Below are 24,426 nucleotides of genomic sequence, written 5' to 3'. Positions count from 1 at the left end.
TCATTTGCTCACGTCAGTGATGGCCTTCTCGGCCTTCTCTTCTGCATTGCGCGATTCTTGAATTACTTCTTCCACTTCACTCTGGAGTTGTGAAACATCATTTTCCAATTTTTTCTTGGTGTTGATCAGGCTGGTGTTCTGTTAAAAGTAGTGGAAATTTACAAGACTTGCAGTTTGCACACTTGGGATTTTACAAATGTCTTACTCGTTGGCTTATGCAGGGGACTAATGGCAACATTTCACTGAACTTTAAATATTTGTTCAGTGCAAAATGTTAATCTTTGCAAGGTTGGTTACCCCGCCCCGCCACTGCCCCAATGTCCATCTGATTTATGCATAAGGACATGGAGGTTCAAGAATGTCTATATTAGTTAATTGCTCTTTCAATTATATGTCAACCAGACATCGCTAGTGTTCTGTCCTTAAAAGGTTGGAAATATTAGAAAAGAGTCGATTCTTTTTGTGAGAGCCTGGCACTGAGAGTTTCTCAGTTAGAAGGAATCTATTCTCTGTTAGCTTGAATGGTTTGCTCCCTTGGGGAATACTGAATTGCTCTTACGAAACATTTTCTTAAAATTTCAACCCAGTGGTTCTCTAAGGGAAGCAATATCACCTCAGTGGGTATTTGGAAATGTATGGGGGTGGATATTTGTGGTTGTCAGAATAACTAGGGCGTGCTACTGCATTTAACGCCCGGGCTGGTCAGCGATGCTGAGTGTCCTGCAAGGCACAGGGACTGTGAACATAGCAGTGCTGAACGCTGAAGCGCTCCTGATGGGAAACGCTACGCGGAACATTTTCAGATTTTGGAGTCAACAGATATCTTTATTCAAGTTTATTCCACACCATGGTTTTCAAAATAATCTAGTCAAATCTTTTTAAGTAAAAAAAGTAATACCCCTGCCCCGTTTTGGTAGAAAATCTTAAAAAGAACACACAGCAAAAAATCATCTATAATCGCATCACTTCTAGGTAATTGCAATTAATATTTTAAAGCATCTCCCCCATCCTTTTAAATATACACATATTTATAAAAATAGCGTACTTCCATATTATAATTCTGATTCGTCACTTTACAGTACACCAGCATTTGTCTGATGTGAGGGTCCCACCTGGGTGTGCAGGAGCTGGACGTGCTCGCTGGTGTCCAGGAGCTCCTGCTCTGCCATCTTCCTGCTCCACTCCGTCTGCTCCAGGGTGGCCGGCAGCTCCTCGATCTCGGCCTGCAGCAGGTTGGCTCTGCGCTCCACGATCACCAGCTGCTCCTTCAGGTCCTCTTGGCCCCGGAGAGCATCATCCACGTGGAGCTGGGTATCCTGTTAAGTTAATAAAAAGGCTTAGACACTCTGAAGAGGATGTGAACATCCCAGGAGATGAACTGGAAGAATGGGTTGGTGCCAGGAACGGGAAATGACAGGCCTGTCATTTGAAGGAGCATGAAAATGGGGATGTCACCTGCTTAGGTGAGAGAGGATTATCAGGAGACTGATTCTTGTTGTGTTTTATGCCATCAACTTGTTATTTTTCATGTGTGAGTCACCAGTATCTAAAATTTATGGAGCATTTTCCATATGCTGTACCCAGCACTTGACATCTGTCTTCTCACTTCATCCTCACAAGTAACCCTATGAGGTGGGTAGTTTCATTCTTAATTAGTAGAAGAAACAGAGGTTCTGAGAGGTTATAATAACTTGCCTAAAATCAGGCAGCTAGTAAGTGACAAAACTAAGACTTGACCTCAGGCCTATTGGTGCCAAAGTCTTTTAATTTCTCTCATATCATAGCTTATCTCTGGGCTTCTGTTTTTTCTTTTATAGAACGTTTCTTTAAAAATAATATATTCGGACTTCCCTGGTGGTGCGGTGGTTAAGAATCTGCCTACCAATGCAGGACACATGGGTTCGAGCCCTGGTCTGGGAAGATCCCACATGCCACGGAGCAACTAAACCCGTGTGCCACAACTACTGAGCCTGCGCTCTAGAGCCCATGCTCCGCGACAAGAGAAGCCACCGCAATGAGAAGCCCACACACCGCAACGAAGAGTAGACCCTGCTCGACGCAACTAGAGAAAGCCTGCGTGCAGCAACAAAGACCCAATGCAGCCAAAAATAAATAAATATATATTCTATGTGTATTTATTTTTAGCTACCTCCATACTATGAACTGTATAATTTGTTAAAAGAAAAAAAAAAAGGATGGTGTAACAAGAAGGTGTTGTGATGAATGGGAGACGGGTCACTTCCCTGACTTGTCTGGGCTGTTAATGTGGACCCATCTACCTTCAGGATCCCTTGGGTGTTCCTGTAGTTCCTCAAGCTCTCTGCTGCCAAGCGGTTGGCGTGGTTCAGCTGGATTTCCATTTCATTCAGATCTCCTTCCATCTTCTTCTTGACTCTCAGGGCATCATTCCTGCTCCTGATCTCAGCACCCAGTGTGCTCTGCGTGGTCTCCACGACTCTAATGTGGTTCCTCTTCAGCTGGTCAATTTCCTCATCTTTTTCAGCAATTTTCTTATCAACTTCAGACTTGACTTGGTTCAACTCCAGCTGGATACGCAGGATCTTTCCCTCTTCATGTTCAAGAGGTGCCTTAACAAAACAGTGATCAATTAATTAATAATCAATTAATAATGGAAAATGAATATTTGGAGGGTATTCCCTTGTGAGCCAAACTCTTATTAATATCAGTTTGTCTAATATTACAAAGTATAATAAAACAGCTCTAGGACCCTACTAGGTAAATCATCCTTTAATTTATTCAGTCATAGACTTTATTGGGCAACTCTGTAATAAGGGTGCTTTGTAAAGTATAAAGTGCTATACAAATATTATTCATATGAGTAGTAACAAAAATTATATGATTAAACTTATGTGTAGTAAACAGGAATTCTCTCCCGTTCTATAAATTAAAATGTTCATGTGATTCCTGTTGTAGAAATTCTCAGTTTTAAAACATATCCATATTTTTGATTACAAAATATGTGTCCATTGTGGAATGTGGGGTAATTTATAAAAACAAAACCTTCTTATTTTGCCTCCACTTAGAGGCACAATTTTAATGTGGTACATTTTTTTCTAGTTTTTTTCCTATTTATATATATTTATACATGATAAAGTTCTATTGTATATGCAAATGTGTGTCTTGCTTTAAAAATTATCCTCTACCATAAATATTTCCCCATATTAACTACATTTAATGGCTGTAGAAAATTGCATCATATGGATGTTCTATAGTTTGCTTTACCTTGTTTTTGGATTGGACATCTTGTGTGTAAGCTTTGCCTACATTTAGGATAATTTTCTTGGGATAGATTCTTAGAAATAGAACTGATAGGTCATATTATTACATTTTTAAGACTTTTGATAACTATTGCCAAATTGCCCTTCATAAAGGTTATATGAGTTCAGATTCTCACCTGCTCTGTAATAATGGATCCATCTCATAGTACCATTGCCCAATGAAAACAGTGGTGTTTCCACCAATGTTTATCTTTGATTTTCCCCCCACAACATCAATATACATACCTCTGCTTCCTCTAAGGCAGCCTGAATTTCACATTTCTCTTGTTCCACTTGCTTCTTTATTTTCTCCAGTTCATGGATTTGCTTCCCTCCCTCAGCAATCTGCCCAGTGAGGTCCGAAATCTCCTCTGTGGGTGAACAGAAGGGAGAAGTGGTCAGACTGATATAACATGGAAAGGTCTTTCCAGGGCCATATAGGGTAGGGAAGTTCAAGAGCACTCATGCTGCAAGTTCTTATTTTCTCTCTTTAGCATTTCAAGTTGTTCCAGGGATTCCTCGTAGGCATTCTTGACCTTGAACAGCTCAGTACTGAGAGAACAGGACTCCCTCTGGGAGGCCTCAAGTTCAGCCTGGGTTTCCTCATACTTCTGTTTCCATTCTGATAGGACCTGAAAAGCGGTAAACTGTCAGCTAATGGAAGGAGAAAGGGAGACTAAGTAAAACATCGGTGGAGTTTGAGCAGGTTGGGCCACCTTGTCAAAGTTCCTTTGCTTCTTATCGAGAGCCGCGCAGGCAGCATTAGACCGCTCCACATTAAGCATGAGGTCCTCCACTTCATTCTGGAGCCGCTGCTTGGTCTTCTCAAGGGAAGCGCATTTGGCGTTCACGGCTTCTACGTGTTCCTCGGCTTCCTGCAGACGCTGGGCCAGCTTCTTCCTGAAAAGTTAGCCAGGCAGTTAAGGAGAGAGGTCAGGAACAGGGGCAAGTGCTAAACTCCTCAACCCCCTTTCATAGTCCTTTTTCTACAATGTCAAGTAGCATGGTTTTCAAAACTGTGGTAGCCAGAACTACTTTCCAGATGGATTAAACTGTGAAAAGGTCCAAAGTGGTGAACAACTGGACTCAAGTCCTTTTTGTTTTTGAATTGTTAGAGGCCATTGTTGGAGCTGACATTGTATGTATCTTACAGCATATGATTTCAGGATTTTCAGGGCTTCTGATTGAGTATGGTATGGAGAATGATTAGCCAGAGCAGTTCTATTGATTGATTTATATCTCATCTCATTCCAAAAAGGATTTGAGACTAACTAGATATTTTATTGGTCACAGATATACTGGGCATATTCTTTTGCTTTCTCAGACTTTACATTTTATTTTATATACTTTTCTTCCTAGAGAAAAATAGCCAGTTTCTTCTAATAATATATATTTGGTCAGTCTCACCTGAGAGAGGAATGGATAAATAAATCAGGATAATTCATGTAGTCTAAGCAAAGGCAGGGTTTTTCTTTTTATTCCTTCTGAATTGTCTACATTCTTGCTTTACTCCCAATTGTGTGCCAACTATACATGCCTAAGGTACACAAAAACCTTTAGCCGTAATGCTCTAGAAGATCTACCTGAAGGTCTCCTTTGGTCTGTACCCAGACTAAGGCTTTACTTTATTCAGACTAACCCTGAACATTATGCACAGTTCAGATGGCCTCCAACATTAGTTTCAAGAGATCTGTCTTTGTACTACAATACTTAAGAAGGTGGTCTCTGGAATCAGAATGTCTGGTTCTAATCCCAGCTGTACTATTTATTAATCATATGCTCTTGTGTTAGTTGGTTAACCTCTCACAGTCTCAATTTCCTCATCTGTAAAACAGGGATACGAATAATAATACAATGTAATGTTGCTATGAAAACTAAATGAGTTAATAATAGGATAGTATTTGACACAGTATGGCACTTAGGGTAGCTTCTGCTTTTGTTATGTTATCATCATCATCACAGCTGTTTCTGGGAGTTGCTGAGTTGGGCAGCTGGGAAACCATGTCATGTCCCTCCTCTAGAGTTCACAGTACACACTTGGCCTCCTCCAGCTCCTCTGTGCGCTGGATGGCATCCGTCTCGTATTTGGTTCTCCACTGGGCCACCTCGCTGTTGGCCTTGGACAGCACCCTCTGCAGCTCGGCCTTGGCTTCCTGCTCCTCCTCATACTGTCCCCGCAGCAGGTCACAGTCGTGGCGGGAGGACTGCAGGGCGTGGGCCAGGGCGTTCTTGGCCTGTGGAAGTATGAGTTCAGTGAGTTAAATTCATTTCTTCAGTGATATTTAATTTATACACTTAAAGGAGAACCTAACTGAATATGTTTAGATTTGATCAGTCGAGAATACTTTTGGTAAAACTTACTTTAGTTTCTTCCTCTAGCTGACATTTCAGCTCCTCAGTCTGCTGCGTAGATGCTTGTTTGGTCCTTGAAAGCTGAGAGACCAAAGCATCTTTCTCATCCAATTGTCGGGAATATTCACCTAAGAATTACCGAAGTAAAGGAATTTGTTCATGGCATAAACAAACAAGCCTAAAGTTTGTATATATAATTATATGTATATGACAAATATATACTTTATCTAATTATAAATATTGTTACAGAATTGGCTAGATTAAAAAGCAGCATTGCTATTGTAGTGTAACAAATAAACTAGTCTGCTGATTCTTTCTTGCTTTTTTTTATTTCTTCTAACCCGCTCAGCAAATTCCTATAGTTGATTACTCTCCTCTAATATGGGAGTATTGCTGTTAATTCAGAACCCCTGGGATTGCTTTTGTCTAGAACATAATTGCGGGACTGAGGGAAATCTCTACCCGCTTCCGTCTGCAGGCGTGCTCTCTGAGCCGTCAGGTCATTGATCAGCCGCTGCTGCTCTTCCTCCTTTGTCTTAAGTTCACTCACTTGATCTTCTAGAGCGCGGCACATCTTTTCAAGGTTTCCCTACAGCACATGTACCCGTGAAAGATGAGACATTGAATACAGTGAAAAAAAAAAAAAGTTACCACTGGATTCTTAAAATATTTTTAGAGTGAATAAATTTATGTCAAGTGTGAGTAGAAACTTATGGCACCAACTCTATGGAACATGCTAGGATTCAAGTAAGACGGGTGCATAATCTCCCTAAAGTGCTCATTGTTGGAACTCATTCATTTATCCCAGTGATACTTGACACTGATACTTAAAGTAGATTTGGAAATAATCTTAACAAATTATATCCAGTATTTTAAAAAAATGAAATAAAATGGAATAGATTAGAATACAAAATTTTAGATCAGTGCTATAAACTGCCTACAAACCAGTGTTTAATGCCAGAGAACAATGAGGGTTCTTACAGGTTATTAACTCTGCTCATTTAAAGACAGTATTGGGTACCTTGGCTTTGGAAATGGTCTCTGAATTACTGCTAAGGTCGTCAGTCTCCATCTTCAGCTCACTCTTCTCCTTCTCCAGCTTCTGCTTGACCCTCTGCAGGTTGTCAATCTGCTCCCCCAGCTCGGCCACACTGTCCGCGTGCTTCTTCCTCAGCGTGGCCGCCGTGGCCTCGTGCTGCAGGGCGGCCTCCTCCAGGTCCCTGCGCATTTTCTGGAGCTCGGCCTCCCGCTTCTTGTTCATCTCAGTCTGGGCCGAAGTGGCCCCGCCGGCCTCTTCCAGCCGCTCGCTGATCTCCTCCAGCTCCCGGGAGAGGTCCGAGCGCTGCTTCTCTGCTTTGGCACGGGAGGCCCGCTCCGCCTCGATCTCCTCCTCCAGCTCCTCGATGCGGGCCTGGCAGTGACACAGCACATTAACATGAACTCATCTCAATTTCAGTTTTTTTGGGTGCAGAAACAAATGGAGGTGAGATGACTCACCTGCAACTCTTTGATTTTCTTCTGCAGTTGAATTTCTACTGCCTGCTCATCTTCAATTTTGCTTAGCAGATTGCTGATTTCAAATTCTTTCCTTTAGACAGAAGAACAAGGCGTATTAGTACCCATACGAATTGAAAGATGATGTTGCATAGAATCTTTTTTCTGGAGTTCCTACTTTTTAAGTTTCTCATCAAGTTGCTGTTTGTCATTTTCTATATCTACTATGGATTCTTGGGCTAATTTTAGGTCACCCTCCACTTTCCTCTTGGCTCTTTCTAGATCCGTTCGAAGTTTCTTTTCTTGTTCTAGAGACCCTTCAAGCTAATGAGAAAATAAACTTTGTTAAAAATTGAAAGTATATTTAAAAAAAAACTTTCAAATGGGTATTAAAAACACACATCATCCACTTGCTGCTCTAGCTTGGCTTTAGCTTTGTTCAGGGTGTTCACTTTGTCCTCTTCTGCCTGCAGGTCATCCAGGGTCCGCTGATGGGCCTCCTGGAGGGCCTTCTTCTCCTTGGTCAGCTTAGCTATGACTTCGTCCAGGTCTGCCATCTCTTCTGTGAGGTTTTTCACCTAGAAAGGTTAAGGAAGAGATTATCTCTGCTCTAAAGCAGCTTAGTTAGATGGCAGAGTCTCTATATGCTGTATACAAATATAGTTCATACCTTGTTCTCTGTGGCATGTTTCTCCTTCTCAACCTTGGCCAGTGTCAGCTCAAGGTCATCTATGTCTTTCTTCAGTTCTGAACATTCGTCCTCCAATTTCCTCTTCTTGGCCGTCAGCTCAGCATTGATCTATCTCTTCCTCATCCTCAGCTCTCTCAGTCACTTCCTTGATCTTTGCCACCAGCTGGATTTTGTTTTTAATCAGTTGCTCACACCTCTCCTCTGCATCAGCCAACGCATCAGCTTCCTGTGGAGAGATTTGCTGAGCTGTTTAGAGAATTGTTACTTATTTTGAACTTGTTCTTTACACAAAGTAGTAGTGTTTACTGAATGCTAATGAATTTTTCAGTATGAATATAAATTAATTGAACATCATTCCATTGTCTGGAGAAATGTAGCTAATTAGATATGGCACTATAGATTTAGAAGCAAATTAGGCTGAAAAATGACTGGATTGAAGCAATTGACTATTTTAAAAAGTATTGTGTAGAAGAGTGGAAGGACCAAAGGAAGCCTGGGTTCTTGTCCCAAATTTGCCTCCATATGTATGACCTTGTGCAAATTGATTTACTCCTCTTACCCTCAATTATCTCATGTAATTAAGAGGATTGGAATAAATGATTGCTAAGAGCATTTCAACTATAATATTCAAAGATTTTTGACTTAGTCAAATTGGTTAGTTTTGGTTTTGATCATTCCCTACTTGCCTCAAACAACTAGTTGCTACATTAAATTTTAAAAAGGAAAACTACGTAAGATTATGCCTATAAATACATTTCCATGAAGCATTTTTCATGTACTCAAAACCTCCCTGATAGACCATAACAGTGCTGTATAATTGTCCAAGGTTTCCATTTCCATTTTAAGAATTACCTATTAGTCTCAAAATGAATATTAGACTATATAAGAACTTGTAATTTTGAGAAACTACATAACTCAATGAGGTTGTTATAAATGATTAAAGGACTCATAAAAATCAGTTCAGCCACGACCTTATTACTCTGGGCTGGGGAATTTCTTTAACTTCTCAGTGTTTGTTTATATCTTAAGTTTTTTAAAATGCTTAAACTTTTGATAATGAGGCCTTCCAGGGTTCCTTTGCTTTTATTTTTTTATTTTATTTATTTTATTTTTATTTTTTTAATTTTTATTTATTTTTATGGCTGTGTTGGGTCTTCGTTTCTGTGCGAGGGCTTTCTCTAGTTGCGGCAAGCGGGGGCCACTCTTCATCGCGGTGCACGGGCCTCTCACTATCGCGGCCTCTCTTGTTGCGGAGCACAGGCTCCAGACGCGCAGGCTCAGTAATTGTGGCTCACGGGCCCAGTTGCTCCGCGGCATGTGGGATCTTCCCAGACCCCGCGCTCGAACCCGTGTCCCCTGCAATTGGCAGGCGGATTCTCAACCACTGTGCCACCAGGGAAGCCCCGCTTTTATTTTTAATAGTCATACACTCAGTATATATTTACTCACTGACTAATGATAATACCTATGAAAAGAGGTTAAGATGAAGAGGCTGTGATTGGGAAAATGTAACCTTCATATAAGTGAACTTCTCAGAAGGAAAAGTTGAAAATAGCTTAAACATTTTAAGAAAACTATCCTTTTTTTTTTACAGATTTCTTCATGACATTGTTGGGCTTGTTGGACCAAGAAAATGGGAGGTTGTATTTGGCCAGAGTGCTGATGCCAAGCCTACCCCCACTCTGATTACAACTTCTTCTTTAACCAATAAACAGAGACCTTGAGAACTCAGGATCAGTATCAAAGGAAGAATCACAGCGGTCACTAGCTCTGTCTTCCACCGTGGTAGTTCAGTTTAAGTAACTGCAAATGAATTTATTGAGCTAAATCCTGGGGGTTGAGGAAAAGAGATACAGAGAGAAATAAGAATAACTGTCTTTTATGAGTTTAAATACAATCTCATACACTTGTATTCAGGAAATAGGGCTCTTAAGACTGGGATGAAGCAGGCAAGGCAGATGAGTAAAATGACTGAGATTTGGGGGCTTGCCTTTAAACTGCTTCCTTCATGCCTATTAAATTTGTGATATTGTTAAATAAATTCTTCAATCTCCCATTTTCCATTTGCAATTTGGAAGTAGTTGGTGCCTTACTTCTTCACAGGAATATTGAAAGTTAAGTGAAATACTGAAAAAAGCAACTAGAAATTTTCTTTTTCAAGAAAAGGCCATTTGTAAATCCAGAGTGCATGTGAATTCCAGAAAAGCTTCCATGACATGGTGCATTCAGCACACAGAGTACTCACAGATTGAACCTGGAGCTGCAGCTCATTTTTCTCTTTCAAGAGAGTCACCATTTTTTCCTCCAGTTCCTTTCTTTTTGCCTCTGACTTGGCAAGTTCATCTTTGGTTTTCTGGAACTCTTCCTTCATGGTGGCCATCTCCTTCTCTGTCTTCGCACTCTTCAGCAGGGGCTTGATCTTGAAGAAGAGTTTCATCCAGGGCCAGTGCTTGACGTTCATGAAGGCACGTACATTATACTGGATGCAGAAAAGGACTTCTCTGAAATGACCGAAAAGTATCAGTGTAGATTGATCCATTAGAGACAATGTTATTGTTAGTATTATTTTTTTTACATACAAACTCCCCTTTTAATGACCCCCCCCCACATGTAAATGATGTGTCAAATTCTGTATATTTTATATGCAGGACACACACACACACACACGCCCTCACACTCAGAGCGGTCCTCAGTATGACCACTTTGCTAATGTGCACTGCTCATACTGAACGATTGTGTGTTCTCAAGTCCCTGTCACATTAGCAAAGAAGCTGACTTTAGAGGAAGAATACTTTGTATATATGAGCAACACGTACCATTTTAAGAACATTTGAGAAATCACAATATTAGTGACTTGGGAGTGGCTGTGGCAGGTGTAAGTTAATTGTGCTGCTTGGCCTTGAAAGGGCATGGCTTGCTTTCCTAACTGCCCACCTAAATTGAGCTTATGGTTTATCCTGTTTTCCTTGAAACCTCTCCTCTTATTTTAATTGCTGCCGAATTATCTACTCCATAAACAACTTTTGTTAGTTTCTTCACATAATAGACTGGCTTTTCTCAAGTCCTTTCAAATGCCTACTTCTTACCTGCTCAGTTAGATTGTTAATGTCTGAAGAGCATTTAGCTACAAAATTTGTTTTATTTAAATAACATTTTAAAATAGTAATAAAAGATATTCCTGCACACTGTAGCAATAGACTGGCAAGGTTTACCTGCCTTATAACAATGTGTGTGCCTCTTCAAGCTTGTTAAAATGGAGATTCTATTTCTGTAGGTCCAATTTATAATAACCATATCTCTGAGAAGGCCGATATCATGACATAAACCATAATGTTGACACATGGAAAAGACTTGGGAACACTTATACCACAGAAGTAAATAAGTACAGATGAGCAAAATGAATGCAAAACGTGTGTGTAAGGACAGGGAATGCAGTAGTGCTGGGTGGATGGGTTGGATGAGGTTAATTAGAGGAAGCGGAAATGGAAGTCTTGAATTGGTAAAGAGATAAATTAGGCTGAGAGGGGAGGGCTTGTACAAACAGGAGAGAAGGAGATAAGCAAATTGTTTAGCCTGGCTGGAAAAGGCTGTGCGGTGGGAGATGATAGATGAGGTAGGGAATAGAGAGTGGCCTTGACAGACACACAGGCAACTTGGATTTGATGTGGGAGACCGTGGGGAACTGCAAACAGATACGGCATGATGAAAATAGTGCTTACTGCAAATGATTCCTGCTGCTGTATGTGAGATGAGTGAAAGGGAGAAACTGAGGGAGGAGAGAAGTTTTGAAGGGAATCTCAGTGTGAGGGGTTAAGCAGAGGCTGATGTGTTGTAAGAGTGAGTTCCGAACTGGGTGAGAAGTGCATGTTAACCACAAAATGAAAGAGTTACTGAGTAAGGAAGACCGATGTAAAGTCTCTAAGAGACCATACAGTCCTTATCCTCTGCATGGTTACCTCCTTTGCAACATCTTCTGATATTCTACCCTCATTAGGAATCCCCTACAGATGGCTTGAGTTCTTGTTATAATCTGGACCAACTTTTCATCTCTCATTTCTTCCAGAAGACCCAGCAGGCCAGCTTTGAAGAAAACCTGGAGAGAGGGAGAGTTCCAAATCATCCCCAGACTACAGGAGATCCAGCCATGGCAGAGGACTTGGATCAGGTGTAAGTGATAGCCATACCTTTGTATGTCCAAATTTGTACTGGGTGTGATCAATATCAATAGAGGCAAGAAGTTTCTCAGAAGCCTTCTTGCTGTCAATGAACTGTCCATCTGGAATAGCACTTGCATTTAAAGCTCTGTATCTGTTCAGCCGAAGAAAAGAAGAATGATTAGGAAGGTGTGATCATATATGAAAACCAAACGACACCAAAAAAAGTCAGTAAAAAGAGAAAAAGCAAAAGTAGAAAATCCAGCTGTCCTTTTAGGTTCAGGTAGTGAAACAATATGATTTTTCCACAAGCTAATGCATGCTTCCATCCTATTTTTAAGAAATGCCACCTTCTCTAGCCTGTATTCTGTTCTTGCACCACAAGACTATATTATTTGACTTAATTTCGTAGTATTGATGAAGCAGGATACATAAAAACAATGAACAGAGGACAACAGTGAAAATGATTAATTAGTCACAGCATTCAGTGAAATATGACAGAGGGAGACTAGCCTTTGTTTAAAATCCCCATATAAGATTCGGCTTGGGAACTCCTTCCTGCCGATGCGGATGGCCTCCAGCACACCGTTGCACCTCAGCTGGTGCAGGACAAGATCATGCTCCATGGCGCCTAAAAATAAATCAGAGTACTTACTACTGGGCACTGAATTTTCAAACTTGTGCCTGTTTGATTATTTCATGCTCTTAGATCTTACCAGGAGTTTGGTTTCGTTGGGAATGATACACCGTACGAAGTGAGGGTGTGTGCTCCTCAGGTTGGTCATCAGTTTATTTAAATATTCCTAGAAAACCAGGTAGAAGGGACTTGATGAGAAAGTTCTATTTCAGATTGCCTTTTTTGGTAATTATATGGAACGAACCTAGGCACTTTCTTAACTATATTAGGTAAAAGTCTATGAGGCTTCAGTTGCCCTGTGTTTTAAAGGTCTCAAGAGTTCTAGCCTGCCAAATAACTGAAAGGCTAAAGTGCTGGGAAGAAATGCAGCTCTCCCTGGTATTCATTTATGACACCTAGGATCTATCCTGTAAACAAACTGCAAATTCAGTAGCCTTGACACACAGCAAGTATTCTTGACCGGGAATCAGAAGACAAAAGACTACAGTCTCGCTTTGCCACTAATGAGCTCCTTGACTCTATAAAATCCTTTTTCTCTTTCTGGGCCTCATCTGAAAATAGTTGAGATTACCTCTAAGGCCTCTTTCATCTCTCTCTGCGCTAATATGTTTCACAGTAGTAGTTTACAGTGGTAACCTAGGTTAGCCACTGTCCAATGTTTGCCATTCCTTCCTTGAGTGTATTATTCCCTGGGACCTGTAACCACTTGTTTTTTGGTTTTTGTTTCTGGAAGAGTCTAAAATCATAAGACTACATGACCTTGTGTGAGTGGATCTTGGGTACCTGAGAATGATCACAGTCTGAAGCATATGGGGGGAGTTATTCCAGAAATAGAGTAACTGATTATGACAGACAGTGGTGTTTTACTCCACCACAGAAAACTAGCAAGTAGCTATTTCTCAGTATTTCTTAGGTATATTCGTTGAGAAGGCAGAGGTGCTTTATTTTTCATATCTCAGTTAACTATTAGGAAATAAAGTGAGTAATGTGAGTTTCTAATCTTGCAATTATGTACAAGGATAAGTTGATGAAACAAGGGCATATTTGGTGAAATAATGCAAATTGGTAGTGAGAAAAAAAGAACAGGGCTGTTTTCTTGTTTAGGTCATACATAGTATCTGCATTTTAGTTTTAAAAAGAACGAGACTTAGCCATAGAAATCCTGACAAAGCAACCATTAGACCAGATGCTCCATATGTTCCCCTTTAGAAGAGCCAGTTTTTAAGCCATCTAAGAGAATCACATTATTTGTAGTAATGTTATTATTACTGTTATTCTTAAGAGAGATTTTTCTATCTTAATCATCAATCTAAATCACTAGGTTTGGCTTTAGATAATTTTCAGCTATTACAAAAAATTAAATCCACCTCAGAGGACAAAGATGTGATTTGGTGGAAGGATGTCCTAAAGGGTGTGTCTCAGGCTCAATTCTCAAAGGGGAACTCAGGAACATTCTCAAAGGGCAACATTAGTGGAATAAAGATAAGGCTTTCCACAGGGAGACCTTTGAAGTTCAGCTGTGCTTCCTTAAAAATCGGCCTTATTATATAGCGAGAAAGCTTCGAAGGGCATTTTGGAATTCCTGAATACATTAGATGAGCATAATAAGGAATAAGAGGTAAAACATTCAGCCCTACAGGAGGAGTATTGCTTTGGCTGTACCCTGACAAGAAGGAATATTTGAAGTAATTCCTGTTAACATTCCATTCCCTCCTAATTTATTCTAAATCCTTTATTCTTATCCTAATTATGATAAGTCATAGAAACTGAACAGATTTTTCGAATGAAATTTGTACTTCACCCTGAAAAGGGCTAACACAGTCTGGAAAGAAGAGCCCTTCTTCTTAGCACCTTTCTTTGCGCCGCTGTCTAAGATAAAAAGAAAACCCATCAACGAAAGTAGAGTCCCAGAGGCTGGAACGGTATGTGAAAGTTCTGTGGGGAGAGGTTAATTTAGATCAGGGGCACAGAAAGTACCAGCTTCAGCACTAGCATATGTGGAAAAGAGACTGGCCAGAGTCTTCACTGCAGACGTCTGGTACAGCCCAACCACACTGCCGTTCAGGGGGTCCTTGTTCTTGTCCAGCCAGCCGGCGATGTTGTAATCCACGGTGCCCGTGTAGTGAACCAGCGAGAAGTGGGCCTCGGCCCTGCCCTTGACCACTTTGGGCTTCTGGAAGTTGGCACACTTGCCCAGGTGCTGGTCATACAGCTTGTTCTTGAAGGAGGTGTCTGTGGCCTTGGGGAACATGCACTCCTCTTCCAGGATGGAGAAGATACCCAGTGGCTGAATTCAGAAAAGTAGACATTGGTGTCAACCTATCTGGTCTCAAAAGATATAGACATAGTGGCTGTCGTTTGATTGAATTATGAGCACTCCTAATTAAATATATTTATAAAGTAAACCAGGGTCATAGCTCAAAGAGGTCCTTTTGTTATCACTAGAATGACTTTTCCACCATTCTTTCTCACATTCAATCCATAGCATTATTTTCAATTTAAAGAATAGCTGGATATAAACTCCAAATGTCAGCACTGCATAAGTGGGGGCGACTTATTAAAATGTTCTGTGATTATGTGATTACCACATTTTCCCCTGTTTGGTGAATTAATCTATTGTCAGAGTTTCATTTTTCTATGAAAAGGACTTACTGACTTAGAATGATGTTTACTTTATATGCAATAACTTAACGGTATAAATAATGCAAACCTTATTTAAGACATTTTGTGCATTTAATCCCTTAAAGATAGATTATGAAGAAGCATAGCAATTTGACTCTTGACTTCCAAACAGGTTACCTTTGATATAAGCCCTAGCTGTGTGACCTGTGCATTAATTTTGATTTAGAAAATAGTTATTTCTATTGTTGACATCTTGGATCATAGTGGAGATAGATTTAGAACAAATGAGGTAGTTCTTCTAGTGAAGCAGACCATCTCAATAGAGATGCTGCTTTAAACTTGGATCTGAGTCAGTGTTAGAACAGAACTTGTTATGACAAAATGAAGCTAAACACTCTCTGATTCTTCTTACGTAAAAGTTGAAAAGAGAAAGTCATTTCTAAAGTAATTTTCTAACTTGTTCTGATATCAGTCTATTTAAGATTACAGTAATACATTCTGGAGTTGCTTAAGGCACTTGGGAAAGTTATCCTTTCAGTTCGGGTTTCCTTTAGAAGTCAAACAGACCTTCTCGATGAGCTCAATGCAGGCGGCCAGGTCCATCCCGAAGTCGATGAACTCCCACTCGATGCCCTCCTTCTTGTACTCCTCCTGCTCCAGCACGAACATGTGGTGGTTGAAACACTGTTGCAGTTTCTCCTTGGTGAAGTTGATGCACAGCTGCTCCAGGGTGTTGAACTGCACAAAACCAAATTTCCAACATTAAGTGGATTTTTATAGCAGTAGAATTCATTACTGAAAAATCTTTTATTGAAAATATGTGGAATACAATAACGAAATAAAGTTTAAACTGACTGTTGTCTCTTCAGAAATCCCAGGGAAAAAATAATCATTTTTGACATGAACCCTTTTCATGATTTCTGAGCATTATTTAAAGGCACAGCTGTCAATCACACAGCAAGAGTTCTGGTAGAATCTACCTCTTTCCACCTCTGAAGACTGCATGGGCAAAAATGTGCATTAAAAGTATAACCATGATCCTATGAGTTATGGTTCAGATTTAAGGGTGAAAGTAATTCATTACAAAGCCTCACTTCTTTTACCCCCCCCATTCAAGATAAAGGTCACATTTTCACTTTTGGCGTCACCTTATTAAGGAAAGCTTTTCTTAAGACCTTTAGTTGATGTGCAGAGTGAAATTAATAGGCTAATTGCTCTTCTATTCATATCAAACATTTGGTAAATCCTCATTGTCAGGTCTGTGAAAGTGGGGACCTGATGTGGTATAGAAATTGAAGATCTGATGGAGTCTTTATAATAATTGACACCCTCATTTTATAGATGATAAAGCTGATGCCCCAGAGGGGAAATGGTGTGTGTCAGATGAATCTGGAAGAGGGAAGACTATGAACTGTCACTACGCTTCTACCTCTAGGCCGTTTCTCCTCCATGGGCGGTACCTTGTGTATGGACCAAACGTTACATAGCCAGGTTCCTGTCGTGGCTTTGCCTTATATGGCTGGAGGATCTTTAGCAAGTGTTTTGATTTTCTTGCATCTGTTTCTCCACATGTAATTAGAAGTAATATTAGTTACTCCTTCATGGGTTGTTGTGAAGATTAAATGAGGTAAGATTTTGAAGTGCTTAGTAGAGAAGCCAGAAATACAGGCTTCGTGATAAATGTTAGCTATTATTATTACTTCTGTTATTATCCAGTTACCTCCTAGCTGTTTCGTTCTAGGTGCCATGCTGGAGAGAGCAATGTAGACACTACAAGTGTAAATGAATAATAATACTCAGTATATCAAAACCCAAATTGCCTTTCTCCCACTTTTTATTAATATGAAGATAAACTCACATCAAAGATCTCAAAGCCAGCAATGTCCAAGACCCCGATGAAAAACTGCCTGGGCTGCTTGGTGTCCAGCTGCTGGTTGATGCGGGTGACCATCCACAGGAACATCTTCTCGTAGATGGCTTTGGCCAGAGCGCCCACTGCATTGTACACCTTCATAGACAGAGTAATGTTTGTTGGCACTATGAAAGGCCTGGGATGTGTGTGATTCATTGAGGTTGTGCGCTTACCTGCTGCACAGTCTGGCCTTTGGTGACGTATTCATTGCCGACCTTGACCCTGGGATAGCAAAGGGCTTTGAGTAGATCAGCAGAGTTCAGACCCTGGAGATAGGCAGCTTTGTCAGCAACTGCAGAGACACAATTCAAGGAATGTTGTTTAACAGCAGATACTTCTTCAAGGTAGTCTTTCCATTTTCCTCCATCCATTTTCGTTATTATATAAATAAAAAGCTTTAAATAATTCTATAGAAGATCAGGTGAGTCTCTCTGTATATTAGAGCATGTACTTGCTAATAAATGGTCAGTCAGTTACACTGGCCTTTGGTGATTTGTTGCAAGCAACTCCTGAGAAATTTAACAACAATAAAAATATGTCCAGTGTTTATGGAAATAATTTATGTAACACAAAAGCCAGAGTCCCTGCTCTTAAGACACAGTAGGTGGGGGTGGAAGGTAAGATAAATACACCTTATCTCAATTTAGCTCCTCCCAATTTAACCTCAACGAATTAGTTTCTTTATCTGAAAATGTGAGGATTAAATTTTAGTGCATGATTCCTACAGAGTCCCCTTCAAAAATTTTGTCAGTGACTATGATGTAAATGAGGGAGAGAGAATGTCGAGCCAGGGTGGTCAGGAAAGGCTTAAAGGAGCAGATAACTTTAGCTTCCGTGGTAGATCCTGTAAGTTCCATGTTCTTTCCATACATAGAGTATATGATTTTTCTTTCTCAGTTTCTTTTTTATCTTACTTGTTACCTAGATTGTCTGAAGGTTAAATGTAGACAACACACACACACATGTGCACAGATGTCCTCCAACCCCAGCTCTGTGTTTGGGCGAGACCCTGTATCCCTCCACTAGGTTTACCCAGCTGGTGCTGAAATAGACCAATATGCCAAGTTATCCTATATACCTTCTCGCCATTGCTAAGGCAAAGGAAGCTCATGGTTCTGTCTCATTCCCTCTCTAATGATCTGGCCCCAGGTTGTGCTTTTTAGATGTATCCTTGCAAGTGGCTATTAGGGTTCATTTGGGCTGCATAGAAAGATGGAGATATGGAGATGTGAGGAGGGAAAGGGGGTGAGGAAAGCATGCAGTGTGTGTAAATGTGTACCTGCCCCTCAGAAGTCCAGCTACAAAGGAAATGTGAGTTTAGAATAACCTTTTTTTTTTCTTGCCATATTCTCTAATTTAAACCCAGATGGAGGTTCATTTGGTACCTTCGGTGCCATCTGGCTCCGCTTGCTCCTCACGCTGCTTTTGCTTGAATTTCATGTTTCCATAATGCATCACAGCCCCTGTGAGCTTGTAGATGGACACTTTCTCCTCAGGAGTAAAGCCCAGGATGTCAATGGCACTCTGCCAGGAGAAATGACAGGACAAAGTTAGGGCAGAAGAGACTTAACATATTTTGGAGAATTTACTCTATATTCTAAGGTAACCACACTTATAGTGTGGTTGCTATTGTCATTTCCATACATAATGGATTTTTAAAAAGTGAGTGTGTGTCTTACATCAGTGGCCATTAGCTCTTCTTGGTCATCAATGCTAGTGACTGTGATCTCCCCTTGACTGACGAAGGCATAGTCATATGGGTTGGTGGTGATCAGGTGCATTTCTGGATACATAGAATTCAGGGTGTATGTTTTACATTAGAAGTTGTTAACAAAAATATTAACTTTTGTCTGTGAACTTAAGTTCATCCTTACCAATCAGATCTGCCTTCTTATTGGAAGTGATCTGATAAAAAATATGGTAGCTTCTTTCTGCCTTTAACTGGAAAGTAACTCTAGACTTTTCTAGAAGATCTGGAAAGAGAGGGAAATAGACATTGAATTAGAAAAAATATCAATGCTGCTGAGATATTAAATGAACTGCAGTGTCTTTGGCTAAAATTGGGGACATGACGTTCGGCTCCATTGAGATTTCAACGTGATGATGGATCCTGTTGGTACTACATGTAAGAATTCCAAATACGTATGGCAATTACCCAAGGTTCTCACCATCTAAGAGCAGAGGGTGAAGTATGCATGCTCTAGTAAAAATCAACTTTGCATATGGATGACCTGCGACCTCTGTATTATAGTTGATCCTTAATATCCCCTCCTTCCTCAGATCACCTTAGATTCTTTGGTGAGGGACTTACCTTGGAAACACCTACCAAAGCTCAGATTGGGCTTCCCTGGTGGTGCAGTGGTTGAGAATCCGCCTGCCAATGCAGGGGACACGGGTTCGAGCCCTGGTCTGGGAAGATCCCACATGCCGTGGAGCAACTGGGCCCGTGAGCCACAACTACTGAGCCTGCGCGTCTGGAGCCTGTGCTCCGCAACAAGAGAGGCCACGATAGTGAGAGGCCTGCGCACCACGATGAAGAGTGGCCCCCGCTCGCCGCAACTAGAGAAAGCCCTTGCACAGAAACGAAGGCCCAACACAGCCAAAAATAAATAAATAAATAAATAAATAAATTTATTAAAAAAAATTAAAAAGTTCAGATCAAGAGCAAATCACAGGGGGCTTCCCTGGTGGTGCAGTGGTTAAGAATCCGCCCGCCAGTGCAGGAGACACGGGTTCGAGCCCTGGTCTGGGAAGATCCCACATGCCGCGGAGGAACTAGGCCCTTGAGCCACAATTACTGAGCCTGCGCATCTGGAGCCTGTGCTCCGCAACAAGAGAGGCCGCGATAGTGAGAGGCCCGCGCACCGCGATGAAGAGTGGCCCCCACTTGCCGCAACTAGAGAAAGCCCTCGCACGGAAACGAAGACCCAACACAGCCATAAATAAATAAATAAATAAATTAAAAAAAAAAAAAAAAAAAGAGCAAATCACAGAAATGTATTGTAAGCCTATAGATAACTCATAGGAGTCCATAGATAGTCCTACTGTTTTTCCTGGAGAAAATGTCATAGTTGCTTCTGAGGCAGGAATTGCAGAATGTGTTATAGAGCCATCAGTCTGAGACTGAGGTAAATAGAGCACGCAGCGATTATGGATAAGTTTGGCATTAGCTCACGGGCAACACCGCCAGCAGGCTCAGTGCTCAACAAGTGTTGCAAAATATCCCTGCAAATGACATCACTTGTTTCTCTGTTTGATTTTCAATGGTCCTGTTACTCACATGTTTCAATATCAGCAGAAGCCAGTTTCCCTGTGGTACCGAAGTGGATCCTGATGAATTTACCCTTGCAAGTGAAAAAGATGATGTTATATACAAAACTGTTAGCACACGAGTAACAAGAGGTTGAGTTAATAACTCAGACATGCCTTTTTGGGCATTTAAGACCTGAGAACACCCTTCTGTGACCCAGAGACTCACAAAGCGAGAGGAGTTGTCATTCCTCACAGTCTTGGCGTTGCCAAAAGCCTCCAGCAGGGGGTTGGCACTGATGATTTGATCTTCCAGAGTCCCCTGCAGAGGCAAGAACAGTCCTCACATCTGGGGCTTCCTGCACGCCCTGCCAGTCTTGATTCTGACACGCCAGTCAGACCCACTTGCATTTTGCCAGTTTCCTCCTTCTTCTTCTCTCCAGTAACTGCAATTGTTGCAAAGTACTGGATCACACGCTTCGTGTTCACAGTCTTTCCTGCCCCAGATTCTCCACTGTCAAAGAGAAACCAGAGAAGAGATCAGAACTACAGCTCACATTGTCGACATCTAAGACGATCATCACAAACCAGAGAAGAAGAAAAAAATCACATACGTGATCAGGATGGACTGGTTCTCACGTTCTGTAAAAAAGAAATCAAGACCATCAGTTTTTAAAGATAGTACACATTCAGTACAAAGATTATTGACTCTGTAAAGATTAATCAGTTTATCCTTTTTAACATTTTGAAGATGTTGCCTGTGATCTTGGTTTTGTGTGTAGCTCCCAGATAGTACTTGCCTCTTGGAGTAAAACTTATGAAAATGAGAGGCAAAGAATCATCTGTTTCTTCTTAAAATATTATTAATTTTAAAACCTATGGGAAGTTTCAAACGTATACAGAGGTAGAGGCAATAATGTATAAAGAGCTCCTATGTACCCATCATACAGTTTCAACAGTTATTATTTGGCCAACTTTGTATAACCTGTACACCCATCCTAAACTCACTTGGTTATTTTAAAGAAAATTCCAGGCATCATATAATTTCATCTGTAACTACTTCAGTAAGAATCCTACAATTCTGAAGTTTCATTTAACAGATGAAGAAACAAACCCAGAGAGAAATAAGTGACTTTTCCAATAGTTACATAGCTTATCAAGATGTTTAGGTCTATTTGACTTCCAGTTTATATATTTTTCTGCTACCTGGCCTCCTCCTGGTTTTTCATATGAATTTGACAGCTGGTAATACTAAAAAAAGAAGGGATCTGGAACTGTAAATGTTGGTGTTCATTTACTTTTATTTTCCTTTTTATTTTATACACGTTTCTAAGTAATAAAAATAAAAATTGTCACTAGTTATATGACTGATATGTTGGATATATACCAATTTTCTGATTTGTTAAATCTTTAATTCTATACTGACACATTTAGAGCATTCTCAAATCTAAAAAAATCTATTCAGAGAAATAGATGCTAATTTGGGTGCCATTTAGATGTGGATATAGACTTTAGAGAACTTCAAAGCTCTATTCAGGGAAGTAGAGACAGATTTTGGAAAATATTCAGCTTGATTTCTTTTTCCAATAGAAGAAAATACAAGAAAGATCATATCACATCTAGTGGGAGCATAGATAAGAAAACAATGTTCTAGTCTCTAACCTCGTCAAATGCCACAGTTTGGGGTGGTTTTTATACAAAAATCATGTTTGGAGATAACTAATCTTGAATTTGGAGCAGCCCCAAAACTTGGGGGAGTGGGGACCTCTGTAGGGGTGGTGGTGTACAGAGCAGTGTAAATGCAACTGCTAAGTGTTAAAACCTCTGGAATGAGCCCACATTTGGATAATTTCTGGAAGGTAGCTAGCTTCTGCTGACAACTAAACAACAGTTTCCTGTCATGATATCCTTGTAGAACTGCTGGCCAATTTGTAATGGAAGATTCCTATTTTATCCCTTTCTCTTCCCTCTTCTCCTTTAAAAGACAATTTAAAAACAGTGCAAAAAAACAAACAATCAAATAAAAAAAAACAAAAAGGAACAAAATCTTCTCCAGTTTCTAATATCTCATGGAAGAACAGGAAACTCAGGAATTTAGAATATTTCCAAAGGCAACACATTTGGTGTGTGCCGATAAAAGGTTTCCATGCTGTATTTGGGCCTACAGTTCGCATCAAAGCCATTTGTTTATGCTTTGATAAGACAGGAATAACAGACTTTGATATAATTTTTAAAAAATATTTTCGGGACTTCCCTGGTGGTCCAGTAGTTAAGACTTTGCCTTCCAACGCAGGGGTTGCAGATTTGATCCCTGGTCAGGGAGCTAAGATCCCATGTGCCTCGCAGCCAAAAAACCAAAACAGAAAACAGAAGCAATATTGTGACAAATTCAATAAAGACTTAAAAAAAAATGGTCCACGTCAAAAAAAAAAATCTTAAAAAAAATATTTTCAAAGAAAGAGGGATTTCTATTTTCTTCTATTCTTGTAGGAAAATGCTTCAAAATCTTTGAGAGGAAAGTCATAGCTCTTTCTTTACTCCTGTTCTACCCCAAAGGCTAGTGATATTAGCTGTGTCTTTTAAAGATAAAGAATTCACAAAGCTTTCCCGCTAGGGCTGGTAACTATTTTCCTTGATTGCTGTGGATGTGGATATTTTTTAAAAATCTACTTGAACTTTTTTTCTGTCCAAATCAGAAAGTAAAAAATGTGAGAAAGCAACAACAAATATGTTTACAGAGGTCTACTAATTATTTCAACTAGGTTTCTGGCTACCAGCTGGGTTAGCTTGGGTAGGTCAATGAATTCAGTGAGCTTCACTTTACTCATCTATAGAATGGCTGCAGGGAAGAATATGTGATATTACAGCTCTGAAAGTTTCTTGAAAGCAGTGAAGCCCCATGTGGCTGCAATGTATTATTGTAATCAAAGCCCAAAGTCTGTTTGTTCGTTAAAGATTCTATTTCCACATTTCTGTAAATAGATGCATCACTCACTCACCAGTCATCATGAACTGATAGGCGTTGTCAGAGACGGAGAAGATGCGGGGCGGGGCCTCCTGGCGCTTTTTGCCTCGGTAGGCAGCCCCCACCTCGGGGTTGTACACCGGCAGCCACTTGTAGGGGTTGACGGTGACACAGAAGAGGCCCGAGCAGGTCTGAGAAAATCAGAATATTCAACGTGTGGGATTTGTTTTTACTTGGAGAGATAGGTGGAATAAAGAGAGGTTGAAGGGCGCTCGCACAGATCATCCAGGCTGCGTAACGCTCTTTGAGGTTGTACAGCACTGCTGGCTCGTGCAGGTGGGTCATCACGACCATGTCCTCAACCTTGTCGTATTTGGGAGGGTTCATGGGGAAGACTTGGTCTTCTCTGACAGAGTCTGGCAAGTAAAGTAAGAGACAAGTTTGTATTAATGGTTGGAGGTAGGATTTATGTTTATCTGCTTTAATTATAAGACTACAGTTGTGGACACTTTCCATTATATTATTCGGTGTCTTTTAAATAAAGGCATGAAAATACATTCATCTTAGCGTTTGATGGTTAAGAAAATCTGTTTCCTCTGATGAGCTAGAATACGTACTACTCTTTAAAAAGTACTTTTTTCCTCCCACATTTCCTTGTCCCAGGTTTATTTATCAGTTTACTTAAATGGGTTTAATTTTTCATTTTCCTGGCCATTTATTACAAGAAACTTCAATTTGGGGGACAGTAATGGGGATATTAATACATTGTTTATCTAAGTAGATAGTAATTGTTTTGATAGGAGAAGCTAGTTTTTGTTTCTCCCAAGTTTGGGGATTTAGACTGGGAAGTGAGAAATTGAAGGGAAATGCTGGAGGCCAAGCCTAGTGGCTTTAAAGTCCTTTGGGTAGTTGGGAAAGGGAGAAATGAGGTTACTGCTGAGAATTTCTTCTACCTTCCAAATCTGATGTCTGTTAATGGACCAGAAGGGTGTCTGTATTGGCAGTAGGCTTAGAGATTCTGAGCAACGAAGGCTTCAACTTGAAGCGAGGAGGTGGAGGAATAAAGCAGGGA

General features: G+C 40.4%; 1 pseudogene across 1 annotated transcript; it reads right to left on the bottom strand.

Annotated features, from left to right (window-relative positions):
- LOC309653558 (myosin-8-like) lies at positions 1 to 23,741 on the bottom strand (annotated as a pseudogene). Its single transcript has 33 exons — positions 23,631 to 23,741; positions 23,389 to 23,545; positions 21,004 to 21,031; positions 20,795 to 20,903; positions 20,619 to 20,711; positions 20,421 to 20,484; positions 19,015 to 19,113; positions 18,820 to 18,923; positions 18,526 to 18,664; positions 17,314 to 17,432; positions 17,087 to 17,236; positions 15,796 to 15,966; positions 14,575 to 14,893; positions 14,408 to 14,475; positions 12,686 to 12,772; positions 12,483 to 12,600; positions 12,000 to 12,123; positions 11,772 to 11,908; positions 10,061 to 10,316; positions 7,795 to 8,041; positions 7,526 to 7,702; positions 7,303 to 7,448; positions 7,128 to 7,218; positions 6,652 to 7,041; positions 6,093 to 6,219; positions 5,640 to 5,758; positions 5,316 to 5,512; positions 3,995 to 4,178; positions 3,745 to 3,910; positions 3,525 to 3,649; positions 2,280 to 2,588; positions 1,113 to 1,316; positions 1 to 138 (listed from the first exon to the last, which is right to left on the bottom strand). The product of its transcript is annotated as a myosin-8-like (transcript).
- Positions 23,742 to 24,426: the final 685 nt, after the last annotated feature.

The sequence above is a fragment of the Balaenoptera physalus genome (assembly GCF_965194825.1).
Source record: "Balaenoptera physalus genome assembly, contig: HAP1_SCAFFOLD_595, whole genome shotgun sequence".
NCBI lineage: Eukaryota > Metazoa > Chordata > Mammalia > Artiodactyla > Balaenopteridae > Balaenoptera > Balaenoptera physalus.
The sequence above is the reverse complement of the archived record's forward strand: the minus strand, read 5'-3'. Positions and strand labels throughout refer to the sequence as shown.